This window comes from Mytilus edulis, chromosome 14 (genome assembly GCF_963676685.1).
Source record: "Mytilus edulis chromosome 14, xbMytEdul2.2, whole genome shotgun sequence".
NCBI classification, from domain to species: Eukaryota; Metazoa; Mollusca; class Bivalvia; order Mytilida; family Mytilidae; genus Mytilus; species Mytilus edulis.
In genome coordinates this window covers 63,332,993-63,349,025 of record NC_092357.1, presented here as the reverse complement: position 1 = coordinate 63,349,025, position 16,033 = coordinate 63,332,993, and the positions used below count along the sequence as shown (strand labels likewise).

The following is a 16,033-nucleotide window of genomic DNA, read 5'->3' as shown; positions in this document are numbered from 1 at the left end:
AAAATTAACTATAAAGGGCAATAACTCCTTAAGGGGTCAATTTTGGTCATGTAAAACTTATTTGTAGATCTTATTTTGCTGAACGTTATTGCTGTATACAGTTTATCTCTATCTATAATAGTATTCAAGATAATAACAAAAAACGGTAAAATTTCCTTAAAATTACCAATTCAGGACAGTAACCTAACGACGGGTTGTCCGATTCATGTGAAAACATCAGGGCAGATAGATCTTGGCCAGGTCACGCCAAACATTTTTTAAACTAGATATCCCAAAGATGATTGTGGCCAAGTTAGGATTAATTTGGCCTAGTAGTTTCAGAGGAGAAGATTTTTGTAAAAGTTAACGACGACGGACGATGGAAGATTTTTGTAAAAGATTACTAAGATTTACGAAAAATGGTTAAAAATTGACTATAAAGGTCAATAACTCCTAAAGGGGTCAACTGACCATTTTGGTCATGTTGACTTATTTGTAAATCTTACTTTGCTGAACATTATTTCTGTTTACAGTTTATCTCTATCTATAATAATATTCAAGATAATAGCCAAAAACAGCAAAAATTCCCTAAAATTACCAGTTCAGGGGCAGCAACCCAATAACATGTTGTCGGATTCATCTGAAAATTTGAGGGCAGATAGATCTTGACCTGATCAACAATTTTACCCCTGTCAGATTTGCTCTAAATGCTTTGGTTTTTGAGTTATAAGCCAAAAACTGCATTTTACCCCTATGTTCTATTTTTAGCCATGGCGGCCATCTTGGTTGGTTGGCTGGGTCACACTACATATTTTTTAAACTAGATACCCCAATGATGGTTGTGGCCAAGTTTGGTTTAATTTGGCCCAGTAGTTTCAGAGGAGAAGATTTTTGTAAAAGTTAACGACGACGGACGACGACGGACGACGACGGACGACGACGACGACGGACGCCGGACGCCAAGTGATGGGAAAAGCTCACTTGGCCCTTCGGGCCAGGTGAGCTAAAAAAGAACAAAATTACAGAAATCGTTTAGATTTTACAATTATTTACGTTATGTTCAGCTTATATGAAAACAAACGAATAGAAAAAAAGTAAGAAATATAAATCAATTGATTTAAAAAAGCAATTGTAAAGGGTCTTTCCCCCTTCGAAACGTGATTGATTGATTTATGTTTTTTTGTTTGTTTGTTTCTTTATTTGTTTCTTTCTTTCTTTCCTTCTTTCTGTAAGGGGTCTATATTATTGTGCTGAGGAAGTTTCATGTTTAGTTCGGAAAGTTTTTATTTTATTTCATGTCCCGCGCGCAACTCTCGTGCCAGATTGAGGAGACATCACGTGACGCGGGTTTATAATAACAAAAACTTATTTCTTTTTAGGTGGGGATGTTGAACAGACAACATGTATAGAGACGGAATACACGCAATGTATTGTAATGTCATTGTAGGAAATTGACCTTTCGATCACAGTTCACGAGCAGTGCATACTTTGGATTTAATTGATCCGGTGTAACTTTAAAACAAATTTATTGATTATTTTCTTACAATGTACATTTCTCAGCAGCAGCTTATATCAACAAATTTGCTTTTTAGGAGATGACCTTAACTTTTGACCATGTGACCTTTGTGAAGATCATTAGTCTACAATGTCATTGCAAAAAACCCTATGGTTCTAGTATCTTTTGGTTCAAGAGTAAAAGCTAATTTTACCTTTTCAGAACTGTTAACGGGGGTTATGCCCCTTAAGAATATGTCAAATCTCGCCAAACGCGCGTTTCGTCTACAAAAAACTCATCAGTGAACTTGAAGAGCATTAAGGACCAAAATTCCTTAACATTTTGCCAAATACAGCTTAGGTAATCTATGCCTGAGGTAGAAAAGCCTTAGTATTTCAAAAATTCAAACTTTTGTGAACAGTAAATTTATAAATATAACCATATCAATGATAATTCATGTCATTACAACAGTGCTGACTACTGGGCTGGTGATACCCTCGGGGAAATAAATCTCCACCAGCAGGGGCATCGACCCAGTGGTAGTAAATAAACTCATCATAGATACCAGGAATAAATTTTGTATATACGCCAGACGCGCGTTTCGTCTACAAAAGACTCATCAGTGACGCTCGAATCCAAAAAAGTTAAAAGGGCAAAATAAAGTAAGAACTTGAAGAACATTAAGGACCAAAATTCCAAGTAGAGACTAAACGAATAGACTGCATATAGACGTAATATTATTTTTATGAGTTAGACTGTCCCTTTGGTATCTTTCGTTCCTCTTTTTTCAGTTGAGCATCACATCTATTTAATTAACGCATATAGTTTTCAACATATTGTGTATCATTATCATTTACAACATACAAATTTGTATTTGAAGATACATTTTTCTTTTAATTTATTCCATAAAATATGCTCATATTTTCCATTTGTAAGAATATTACACAACGACATTAAAAGTCTATTTGTTTGGTCTCTAATTTTCATCAAAAATGTAAAATATCAAAAATATCGAACTGCGAGGAAAATTTAAATCTCAGATAATGGATTACATTTGTCATATACCTGACTTGAAACAGACTTTTTCTTTTGTAGAAAATGGTGGATATAAAACAGTTATATAGCTAACTTAATATATCACGTTTGTGCTAGTTGTATTACATTCCATGATATTGACAACAAAGAGTGAACAAAAAACAGACATGATAGAAAAACATGTCAAAAATAGGGGTACAACAGTTAACGTTGTTTTTTTAAATCTTTTTCACAAACTCGTCGACAAAGAAAACATATTGGCATATAGACATTAACAAAAACGAAAGGCAAGAATGCACAAGTTAACGTTAGTAAAATAACAAAATAACGGAATGTTTAAGTACCAAGCCACAACTAATGTACGTAGACAAAAATAGACAAAACCAAAAAAAAAAAGTAATAATTTAATAAGACAAATAAAAGAATGAATTGATATACATAAAAGTGAAGGAATTAAAGGTTAAAATTGTATAATTTGTTGTTACATAAAAAGTTAAGGTGCCAATATTTTTCATTTTGTTAGAATATTATACAAGGGCATTTAGAATCTGCTCTTTTGGTACCTAAGAATGAAACGTTTGAAACAAGATCAAAGCTGTGTATATACTCTAATACTACCAATGCTAAGGTCAATAATAAAACAAAGTTACACTTTTTTATTGATTCTCTTGTACTGGCCTACGAAAGCCGATAAGGGTCATACACAAAAAAATGTATTTTGTTATAACGAGATATTCATTGTTTTATCTCGTAATTAAGAGGTAAGATTATTATCACGTAATTACGAGATAATCATCGCGTAATTACGAGAAAAATATATCGTAATTACTAGTCCAGCAGCTAAGTCCAATATTTTGGGACAATTGATCACTTAATGGTAAAAGCATGATATTTTGCACAGTGTTAGTTATGATGCTTATAAACATTTTTGGATATGGAGCCATACAAAAAAAATCCACAATGGCCGCCAATTTCAAAATGGCTGCCAACAGTGATGAAGCTGAGTCCAAAAACATAGTATTATTTATCATTAGAAATTAAAGCACAAAACTTCGCATATTGCTGGTTATGATGGTAATTAATATTTTCTGAATATGGAAGAAAAATAAAAAAATAATTCTATAATGGCCGAGACAGAGTCCAAAAATAAAGTATAATTTATCAATTGAAAATAAAAGCACACCACTTTACATATTGCTAGTAATGATGCTTATTAATCTTAACGAATATTGAACAATCAAAAATAATCTCAAAATGGCCGACAAATTCAAAATGCCGGCCAACAGTCATTAGGCAGAATAAAAAAAAATTGGTTTAATTGAACATTTGAAAATAAAAGCACAAAACTTTGTATATTGCATATGATGCTAATTTATCTTTTCTGAATATGGAAAACAATTCAATAATGGCCGACAAATTCAAACTGGCCGCCAAAAGTCTTATTTTCAAACATTATATCGTGTATATCTAGAAAGCCATTAACAATCAACAAATAGTTGAGTTTTGCGAAAATGTCAAGATTTCAGGTTAACATCTTGAATTACATACATTTTGTTTGTTTTTTTGACTTTTGTGATTCAAGCGTCACTGATACGTCATTTGTAGACGAAACACGCGTCTGGCATACGGAAGTTATCTACAAGGAATATATAAACAAATTTACGATCATAGTTCTTACAACATGGCTACTGAAAAGACATTCAGGGTATCAAGTGTAGAATATGACAAACCAACTAAATCAAATAATATTGATTGGGCAAATTGCATCCTATGCCAAGAAATTATAGATGAAAAACTGATATACCCATTTGGTTCTAAACGTCTCAATGTTGGGGCTGGTTATCAATCTTTAGCTGACAATATTAAGAAGTTTCATACATTGCGATTAATGCCTGAAGGCATTAATGTGTGCATTGAAAACTTAGATGAGGGATCTGGAATAGCACAGTCTTTCATTGACCACAAGGCATGTTGACATAAATCTTGCAACTTAAAACTGAACAGGACAAAGTTAAATAGAGCAGAAAAACGAACATCACGTGAGAGTATAGATGAAGCCACCACATCTCAAAAAACTAGACATAGTTTTTCCGTTCGGTCCACCAGTAACCCGTCTGTGTGCTTTTTCTGTAATGAAAATGGCCAAGAAGCCCTTCACGAGTCCTCAAGATTTGGACAAGATACACGTGTGAGAGAATGTGCAGTAAAATTAAATGACACATTGTTGCTTGCAAAGTTAAGTGCTGGTGATCTTATTGCACAGGAGGCAAAGTACCACTCTAAATGTTTAGTTTCCCAATATAATCGTGCATCTCGCATTGAAATGAAAAATGATAATGTCGAATCTAAGAAAGAAAGGCAAATCCATGGCATTGCATTTTCAGAACTAGTCTCTTATATAAATGAAACAAGGTCATGCGATGAGACCATAAGTGTTTACAAATTGTCAGATCTATGTAAACTGTATACGGAAAGAATAACATGTCTAGGTGCAGATGTTTCATCTAGAGTTATTAGTTCACGACTAAGAGACAGAATTGTATCTAATTTCCCAGACTTAGATGCTTACAAACAAGGCCGTGAAAACATTCTTGCTTTCAAAGATGACATTGGTCCTGCATTGAAGAGAGTCTGTTTAGAAGACTTTGATAATGAGTTTGTCAACATATCAAAAACAGCTACGTTTGTTCGTAAAGATATTTTCGCATCAAATTCAGAATTCAAAGGAACCTTCCCAAAGGGATGTCAGGAAGCTTCTGTACCCCAGTCATTGCTTTCTTTAATCAGTATGATTCAGTTTGGACCCAACATTCAGGACCGTTCCTATTCTCAGTCGACAATAACAATAGCACAGCTTCTGATGTATAGTTGTACAAAGAAACAATCCAACCGTCACATGAAAGATCATGAACCTCCAGTTTGTGCTTATTTGGGAGTCATGATCCACTGTAAGACTAGAAAACGTGATCTAGTAGATACTTTCTTCAAACTTGGACTGTCTGTCTCCTACGATCGAGTGTTAGAAATTTCTACTTCAGTGGCCAATGATGCTTGTCGTCGTTATGTTCAAGAAGGTATTGTTTGCCCTACCAAGCTATTGCAAAATGTATTCACTTCATCTGCTGTAGACAACATTGATCACAATCCAAGCAGTATATCGTCAAAAGATTCATTCCATGGTACAGGTATATCTTTATTCCAACATATTTCAGAGGATGCTCAAGGCGTTGTTCAAGCATTGGACCAATCTGAAACTATGTTGAAATGTCAGTCAAAGAGAGTTTCTCTTTTACCAGAGAGTTATTCAAATCTTCCACCAGCAAGATTCAACGAACCAGATATTCTATTAGTTGAAGGAGAACTTTCAATTGATATGCTCTCATTCCCAGCTGCATTAAAAGGGGAATTCAAATGGCTGAAACATGTTGCAGAAAATTCAAGTGTTAAGGCTACAGTGGGTACAAATATTTCATGGTCCGCCTATCATGCTGCAGTCCTGCCAGATGGGAATAAATTACCAGCAGTGTCTGCCCTTTTACCTCTGTTTCATGAGCAAGCAAAATCTGTTGCAATGATACGACACTCATTGAACATTATTCGTAGCGCTGTTAGAAAGCTAAATCCAGGCCAAACTCCAGTTGTTGCTTTTGACCAACCCCTTTTCACTGTAGCAAAACTAATACAGTGGAACTGGCCTCAAATATATGATGAGGATCACTTTGTTATGATGTTCGGTGGCCTACACATAGAAATGGCTGCGTTCAAAGCACTTGGAAGTTGGCTTAAAGATAGTGGATGGACTAGTGTGTTAGTAAATGCACAGGTTACATCACCAGGTACAGCTGATTCATTCCTTAAGGCATCTCATGTTACAAAAACACGTAGAGCACACCAAGTTACAGCATGCACACTTTACCGTCTATTGTCAAATGCTTACTGTCAATACAAAGATGTTTTGAGGGATGATGAGGTTACCTTAGAATTTGAAGACTGGTGTTTGGAACGATCTAAAGAATCTCCTCATTTTAAATTTTGGTATACAACTCTCCGATTTGAATTGACAGTATTAATATTTATAAGGTCTATACGTGAGGCTAACTTTTCATTATATATTGAAGCTCTCTCAAAGATCATTCCTTGGTTTTTTGCCTTGGATCACACCAACTATTCACGATGGCTACCAATTCATCTGCGTGATATGGTTCAGTTACCAAAAACGAACCCAGAAACCCACAGAGCATTCCTTGAGGGCAACTTTGTTGTCAACAAGACCGAGAGGAAATTTTCCTGTATGGCTATTGATCAAGCCCACGAACAAAATAATGCTTGTGTTAAAGCAGATGGTGGTGCTGTTGGGTTGACGGAAAATCCAGGGGCGCTTCGTAGATGGATGGTTGCAGGGCCTGAAATGGCTAGGTTGGTAAATGAATTTGAAAATGTCACTGAATGCTTTGTGAACACTAACGCATCTAATAAACTTCATCATGAACATTATCCTTTCAAGAATCTTTCCGAAATGACATTGTGTCTTTGTATGATGTAATTGATGATCTTGGAAATCCGTTTTTAGAGACAAGTAAGGATTTGCTTGTATTAGATTCGAAGAACAATGTTGACATATCAGTTGTTAAAACTGTTAACACAATAGAATCATTGGGACAAGAACAGTTTGAAAAGTATACGAAAGAACGCCTTGTTGATCGAACAACGTCTGTCTTTGATACCATCAAGAGGAATAAGTTACCACTTTTTCAAACACCACCTCCTGCAAAGAAAACGTCTACGACAGATCACAAGCTAATGGCTTTGAAAAGTAATTGTTCTTTATTTTCAAGATTGTATATTGCTTGTCAATCAAGAGATGGAAACCTTGACGATTTCTTCAGACATGAGAATCATGCTTTCCCTCCATCGCTTAGTCAAAATGGTACTATACGTCTAGGAACAAAAGCTGACCTTCTTTCAAAATGTCTGGAGAGGTTAACCCCTCCAACAGATGTTAAACCTGTAGTGTCGTCTGTTATTCTTGATGGATCTGCAGTTGTTAATATGCTTAAGCCTGTCAATATCAAATCATTTAATGAATACGCTTTAAAAGTGTTTATACCGTATATTCAGAATATTGGAAAAGATGTACAAAGAATTGACATTGTATTTGACACATACATTGACAATAGCTTAAAGGCATCTACTCGAGGAAAACGTGGGAAAGGTATTCGAAGACGAGTTCAAGATGAAACAAATGTACCAGGAAATTGGCCGGAATTCTTGCGCCTAGATGAAAATAAAATTGAATTGTTTCATTTTCTCGCTGATAAAATAACCAGTGCTGGTATCGACAATGAGATCGTAGTAACTGACAAGATCAACGCCCTTGGAAATACTGCAGAACACTGCTATGAATTGTTAAGCCCATGTTCACACGAGGAAGCTAATACTAGAATGTTGTTGCATGCCTTAGATGCTTCCCTGAAAGGCCACAACAGAATACTGATCAGAACAGTTGACACAGATGTTGTTGTCTTGTCTGTCTCTTGTTTCAACAGACTGCAAATTGAACAGCTGTGGATAGGTTTTGGCACTGGAAAGAACTTCCGATATATTTCAGTTCATGGATTGTGCCTTGCTCTAGGACCATTGAAATCGAAAGTCTTTCCACTGTTCCATGCTTTTACCGGTTGTGACACAGTCTCAGCTTTTTCTGGGAAAGGTAAGAAATCAGCTTGGGACACATGGTCCGTATATGAGGAGTTGTCAGATGCATTTCTGCAGATTATTGAGAATCCAAATGAAGTGGAAATTTTAAAAGTGTTGAAAGTAATAGAACGGTATGTTGTTCTTTTGTATGATCGGTCTAGTACAGCTCAAGTGGTGAATGAGTTAAGAAAACAGTTATTCACACAAAAGACAAGAACAATTGACAATATTCCTCCAACAAGAGATGCACTTCTTCAACATGCGAAACGTGCAGTTTACCAAGGTAGTGTTATTTGGGGAAATTGTTTAGTTGCAAATCCAGGTATGCCATCACCAGATTTATTTAATTGGCAAAAACTTTATGGTACTTGGGTACCATTCTGGTCTGTGCTTGCTGAAGCTTCAATGTCATGCCAAGAGCTCATCCACTGTGGCTGTAAGAAAGGATGTCGAGGAGCATGTAAATGCTTGAAAGCAGCACTAAAATGCACAGCATTATGCAAATGCTCACCGGACTGTGAAAGAGAAACCGATTGAGACTGAGCTTTATTTTGATTTCCCTGCATTTGGATCCATTATTTTTTAATCATTTTATACCATATTAAAAAACAAACGTCAAATTTTTACATGTTAAACGGCGCCATTTTGAATATTGCCGCCATTTTGAAAATATTATCTTTGTACCCAGGTAAAAGTGATACATTGTAAGCCTTTGTCGATATCAAATGATCAGTTTCACTGCTTTGGTAACTTTCTGCTATCACACAATGATGGTGTATACATTCGAATACGGTAAAACTTAGACATTTTGACGCGCCATTTTGAATTTGGACGCCATTTTGATGATTTCTGTACCATAAGGTTTAACAACATAATAAATAACATATCTGAATTGTATTTCCTTAAGTTTCTGACATCTTTGGAACTCATTAGAATTGGAAGACTTTATCAAGTGAATGATGTTATACTTATGTCGGCCATCTTGAATTTGGCGGCCATATTGGATTTTTTTTTCGTGGCTCCATATCTGAATTTTGTCTATACCGTTTAATCTTTCATTTTGCCAAGTTTCATGCTTTTACCATAAAGTGATCAATTATTCTGATATCCGCTGGACTATACGAGAAAACTATCGCGTCGACATTACGAGATAATTATTGTCTTATCTCGTAATAACGAGATAATTATAGCGTAGTTACGAGATAACTATCACGTAACTACGAGATAATCATTTTTTTATGTCGTAATTACGAGATATTTATCACGTAATTACTAGAAAACTATCGCATAACTACGAAATAAAAATTTTTATCTCATAATTACGAGATAACTATCGCGTAATTACGAAATAAAAAAAAATTGAACAAGTAGATTAAGGGAAGATTAAAAAAATTTACTTTAAAAGTAACACCATAGTACAGAATATTAAAAGTAGATTTCCAGTACTACATTTTTCTGGTACAGAAATAGGACCTTAGCAAAAATAGCTGTGTATTGGTGACCTTCTGCTGCTGTCTGTTCTATGGTCGGTTGTTGTCCCTTTCATAAATTCCCCTTTTTCATTTTCAATTTTAACTGTCATGTTTTATTTGAAACACAGAGCTTATGACTGCCCGGAATTTATATATTTATCATGCACAGAGAGCAATGAAGCAATGTCATGTAATACCGTTCTGAGATATTAGTAAGATAGATAGATACATACCCATTTCTAGAATCGATTGACAGCGCGAAAAGTGCATCTTCCTTTAGAATAACCGATCTATTAGACCCATCTAAATTACAACGTTTAAGATTCCCTGTATATCTTTCTGTCCAATAGATATGGTTGTGAAAAGAATCAACAGCAACACCAATTGGTTTATCCGCAGCTGTCACTTTTTCTAATCTGTAAGCTTGCTGTGATGGATAATGTAGTCTTGAATATATAAATAAAGTTTCATTAAGTATGACAATTATAATTATTCTTTTATGTTTTAATTCAAAAACAAATCTTTAAAATGTTGGAAGGAAACGTCGCAAATAAATGTAGGATTCAAATCTGTGGCGGGTTCCAAATCTACTACAAATCCGAATCTATGACCAATGTGACGTTTCAAACGTCAAACAAATCAAATCTATGGCAGAAAAGACAAAATACGATAAGGCCCGTTTTTGTCCCCCCTATTTTCTGATGTTTTTCAATTTTGTTCTTGAACGCTACTTATCACGTTAAAATGTTCCTTTCAGTTTGAAGTCTTATTTTATTTACTTTTAAAGCCTTAATTTCAGAAAATGGGTGAGGTGAAGGGGCTAAAGGGCATCAAAAACGCCAAAAGAAGGATAAATTACGATTTTTGGCCATTGTTTCTTAAAATTTTATAACGTGCGCCTATGTGACCCGAGGAAAATTATGGCGATTCAGACAGCAAAAACAGTTCTCATGACATTAGAATAAAAAAATCTTATCGACCTTGTCCTTTAAATTTCGTAATTTTCCGGGACTAAAGTAACATAAAATGTCATAATTGAATAACGTAATATTCAATCGTCGCCGCCGGTGCTTATTGCGGAACCTATAGATTTGAACACCATTCCAGATGAAGGTATTTCCCTCGACAACAATTAGCCAATGATTTATAGGAATATTTGACCTACTATTCTGAAGAGAGACAAAATGTGCAGGATATTTTTTTAGAAAATGTGTTCTGGTAAATATTTTACTGTCTATGGCTGGCAAAGTTTTAAAGTGAAAGATGAAATTACCTGATTCCAGATGATTTAAATCGTCATTTAATACAAAAGATGTATTAACCAAAAAAAAACAAAGTACTGAAGTACTGACCATCATATGACCACAGTTTCTTCTCAATAGTCACAAGCTTTTGTCCAAAAAAATCTATATACCTGTGAGTATTAAGTGATGTAAATGTACAAATATATATATATTTCTGAGACAATTCCGTACGTGAATGATGAATAAATGACAGCAAATTCAATTTCACCGTAATAATTATTATACTGTAGTAATACACATCAGTATACTGTCTGGTTTGTTGTTATATAGTATTATATTTGTATAAAACAGTTACATGTATATATCATTTTCATTAATGTGTATATTATTATATTCGTCTATTCTTATAATAGCGCAGAGCAAGTGCATAGTTGAAACTCTTCAATATAATTCGATTTTGCTAATAGATTGGATTTGAGTAGGCACTCATATTTTTCCCGCAAAACGTTCTATACAGGTATATTAATTCATCATTTACACTTTTTCCTGGTTGCCATCCCGATTTCATTGACCATAATGGAATGTGTAAAGACATTTTCCAGTACAATTCCACTTAGGATTCCACAGGTAATATGTCCTGGATTGTTTTCCATTTGCACCCGATTTCCCATAGATTTTGGAAACAAAAACATCCGCCATAGATTAGAAAATTACAAAACTTTCCATAGATTAGGATTTTAAAAAATCTGCCACAGATTTGGGATAATAAGTCGTGAAATTTGCTATAGTTTAGGAACCTCTCATAGAATTAGAATCAACCTAAGATTTGAGTCCTACATACATGACATATATGAGAAAATAAAACAGTTATTGAGAGGGAAAACACGATCAATCAAATGCAAAAAAATAAAACTGTTGCAGGGAAAAAGTTTTAACACGTTTTTTTTTTTATACTATATGCAAATTTCTTATATCATCAATTCATTTCATTTGACACGCGACATTTGTCAATTATCACTTTCCTTTCATAATATTCAAAGCATGTTATGATAGTTACATGGGGTGTTTATGTCTAAAAGTAACAACTGCCGAGCCCGTAGTTTGCCAATCAGGCTTAGTCTTCCTGATTCTTATGTTTTCACAATTTCCACTGTTTTGTTGTTGTTATTTGTAAACTATTTAAATTTGAGACGTTTATTTTTACAATTGTCCTTCTGATAACATAGTGCACGAGATTTTGTCTTGGTGAAAATGTTTCCCTCGTGTGTAACATGTAATCTAGCCTACAACTTTCATTCAAGGATAGTATATTTATGATATTACAAATGAAATAAAAACAATTCAGTATTCCCAACTTGCAATAAGATGAGGTTTTATCTTCATGGAATGATGCAAAAGCACAATAGTAAATTGAAAGTACATGTATTTACTTGAAATTAACAATAACTATATGTTTAGATCTGTGACACGCTAGGGTAAAATATTCATTAAACTTAGCATGGCACCCGTTTTATCACCCTGTGAACAACAAAAAAAGTATTTACAATTTGATGACGAGATAACAAATAATAGGAATGACTAAGAAAAGTCTTTTTGTTTTCGATGTATATGAAACTGTACTGATTTATCAAACTATGAATGTATAATGGGTAATATGGTTCTGAGCATTTCTAATGAAGGCGACCCAGAAAAGTGCTTCGGACGCATGCAATTGTAAACGTTTTACTTAAATATATGCAGCACTTATGCATGTCAATCAAGAAAAGCGCTTCAACATGTTCAAATGCATGAAACTTAAAACGTGTTGTTTCATTTTTTCTTGCAAGAACATAAATATATATTTGGCAATCGCCAATGGCAGTTAGCAGGGTTAACGAACATCAGTTGTTCGACCTGTTAGTCAAATGAGTTTTGTTTAAATATACTTTTTCACTTTTTTGGTCTTTTGGAAAATGTTGTTTGTGCTGTATTTAGACCCTTCTACAACGAAATTTGTTTTACATGCACGCGTATAAAAATTGCGGTTTTTATCCAACGCAATCATAGGTTTGAACGTAGTTTTCAATTAAGACTTGTTTATATATATACATATATATATTTATATACAACTCGTCTAAACAACAACCAACAATGTTAGATCTGTAAATTTGCTATCGGAAATTTTTTGTTCTTCCCTCGCCGGGATTCGAACCCATGCTACTAAGATATAGTGATATATATTTATATATAGTGCCTATAAATAGCAGCACATGATATACAAATCTATGGGAGTGTGGATTAATCAGTACAGAGATTAATTCAATTACACAAATAAAATTATAGATTGCCTAACAATGTGATTTTAACACACTATTTAGTATGTAAATATAATATATTATATATAATATAAATATAATGTAAATATAAGAATGTTTAAAATATTTACAAAATGATGAAAATAAACGCAATATTTCGCTAGACCAACTAGCTTTTTCAAGCGTGCATCTATCCAGGTGAAATCGGATGTAGATGATAAGAAACTTTTGCAGCTCAACGTCTATGTTGTACTGAACTGCCTTTGAAATAAGAAAATTTTGCAGCTCAATGTTTATGACCTCTTGCATTAAGCTGCTTTGAAAATAAGAAAATGTTGCAGATCAATGTACATGTTGCACTTGGATTTAGCTACCTTAAAAATACATAATTGGTAGTTGAAGTTAGCAACGTCCATTGGCCAATATTACGGGATAAAAAGGACGATGCTTTGTTTTAAATTATTCTTTATCTTTCCTGTATCTTTTTTCGTCTTTTTCGTTAAGACCATCAGGTTCTAAAGTGTGGAGTTGGTGGATCCAAAAGTTTTCTCTTATATACATATATATATATATACAAGTTTAAATTAAAAACAACGTTCAAACCTACGATTGCGTTGGATAAAAACCGAATGTTTTATACGTTTGCATTTAAAGCAAATTTCGTGGTAGAGAGGTCTAAATACAGCACAAACAACATTTTCCGAAAGACCACAAATTGAAAAAGTTTATTTTTAGAAAATGCATTTTACTAACGCAACAGGTTAAAAAACTGATGCTCTTAAATCCTGCCGACTGCCATTGACGATTACCAAATAAATTGATTACAGGTTGCAACAAACTGGATATTTATATTAATTTGACACCAAACATAAAGAAATAAACTTGGGAGAATGATGTTATACCACAAACATGGGGTGCAAACATTTGTACATGAATTATCATTGATATTGTTATATTTATAAATTAACTGTTTACAAAATTTTAAAATTTTTGAAATAATAAGGCTTTTCTACCTCAGGCATAGATTACCTTAGCTGTATTTTGCAACACTTTTAGGAATTTTGGATCTCAATGCTCTTCAACTTTGTACTTTATTTGGTTTTTTTTAACTTTTGGATTCGAGCGTCACTGATGAGTCTTTTGTAGACGAAACACGCGTCTGGCGTATATACAAAATTTAGTCCTGGTATCTATGATTAGTTTATTGTACACCATATCCGGATTTCGACAATTCATGTCTCTTTAGTGTTGTTAGGGATCGAAACGGTATTTCGAAGGCCATATAATTTATCTCAATTTAGGATAAACTCTTGAATATGAAAGAATCCAAATAGGATGAACGGATCATATAAACACGTGGGAAAATATAATAAAAGACCAAACAAAAAACTATAAACAACTCTGAATTAAAATCAACGTTCAAACCAGTCCTATGATTGCGGGGGATAAGACCCGCAATTTGTATACGTGTGCATGTAAAAAGAATTCGTGGTAAAGGGGTCTATATATTTAATTTGTCTAAATAACAGCCCAACAATGTTAGATCTTTAAATTTGCGTTAGCAGATTGGTTTTGTTCTTCCATAGCCGGGATTCGAACTCATGCTACTGATATATCGTGGCACCAAATTGCATTGCACCGTGTCCGACGCGGTAGAACACTCGATCACCTAGACTTTATAATAAAGCTTCCGGTGGCCTGGTGTTACCTTTTCTCGTCAGTTTTAATCTAGCATCGTAACACAGTGCATGATATATGAGGCAGGAATATGGAATTGTTACAGATCAGCTGAATTATCTATTGAAAAGGATCCTTCAAATTAATGTAAGATGCATTCTCAGAAATAATTATATTATAACAGTTACTACGTTTTAACCAGTGACGACTCAAAAACAGATTTTACCCATCAGAACACCAACAGTGATGGTGATACAAGATTGAAAAAACATTCTGTATATTGAATTCGTAAAAAAAAAACAGCTCAACAATGTAAGATCTGTAAATTTGCGTGGCACCAAATCGCATTGCACTGTGCCCGACGCGCTAGACCACTCAATCATATATATATATATACAGATGGGTGCACTCCTAACCTGTACAGCAAGTTAACTTGATAACCAGTCATTTGGACTGGTCAAAGTTAACCTGTGACCGAATATAGGACTGCTCTGACCAGTCCTAGGACCAAAATCTACTTAACTTGAAAAGCGGACTTGGTCCTAGGACTGTTTTTTTGTCTGCCAAAAAATTAACTTGGAAACAGGTCCGCTATTGATATAAGTTAACTTCGAACCAGTCCTGTCATAAAGTTAACATAAGTTAACTTCGGAACCAGTCCTGTCATAAAGTTAACATAAGTTAACTTGTAAACCGGTCCTGCCACAAAGTTAACTTCTGCTTGGACAAATCCGATCAAAACCAGACCTGTTCCCAAGTTAACTTTTGACTGGTCTGCTCAACACTAAGTTAACTTGTAACCAGGACCGCTCTTCGTTGATTTAACAAAAAATATTTTTAATATCTTTGTTTCGTAGTATAAACATCGAAAATAAAGTAATTTGAAAATTAATACTTCCGTTTTATGAACAGGATTAAATACAATTTTTTGAAAATAAGTACGCACAGAACGTAACACAAATTTATCTGTGATCTGACAATCTATCTATTATAAAAACGATCTCGGTTACAATGATAACAGGCACTGAATATATATATATATTCCGAGATCAAATTCAATCATATTATGTATATTTTTGAAAAGAAGTATATTTGATGTTAGGTGTATACGTCCTTGTTAGTTATACATCCTTGAACTAT

The 16,033-nt window shown here is 34.1% G+C and overlaps 1 protein-coding gene across 2 annotated transcripts in view; it reads left to right on the top strand.

The window, feature by feature from the left end:
- LOC139503830 (uncharacterized) overlaps nucleotides 1-16,033 on the top strand; it is a 304,074-nt gene that overhangs the window by 188,519 nt on the left and 99,522 nt on the right. The window lies entirely within an intron of this gene.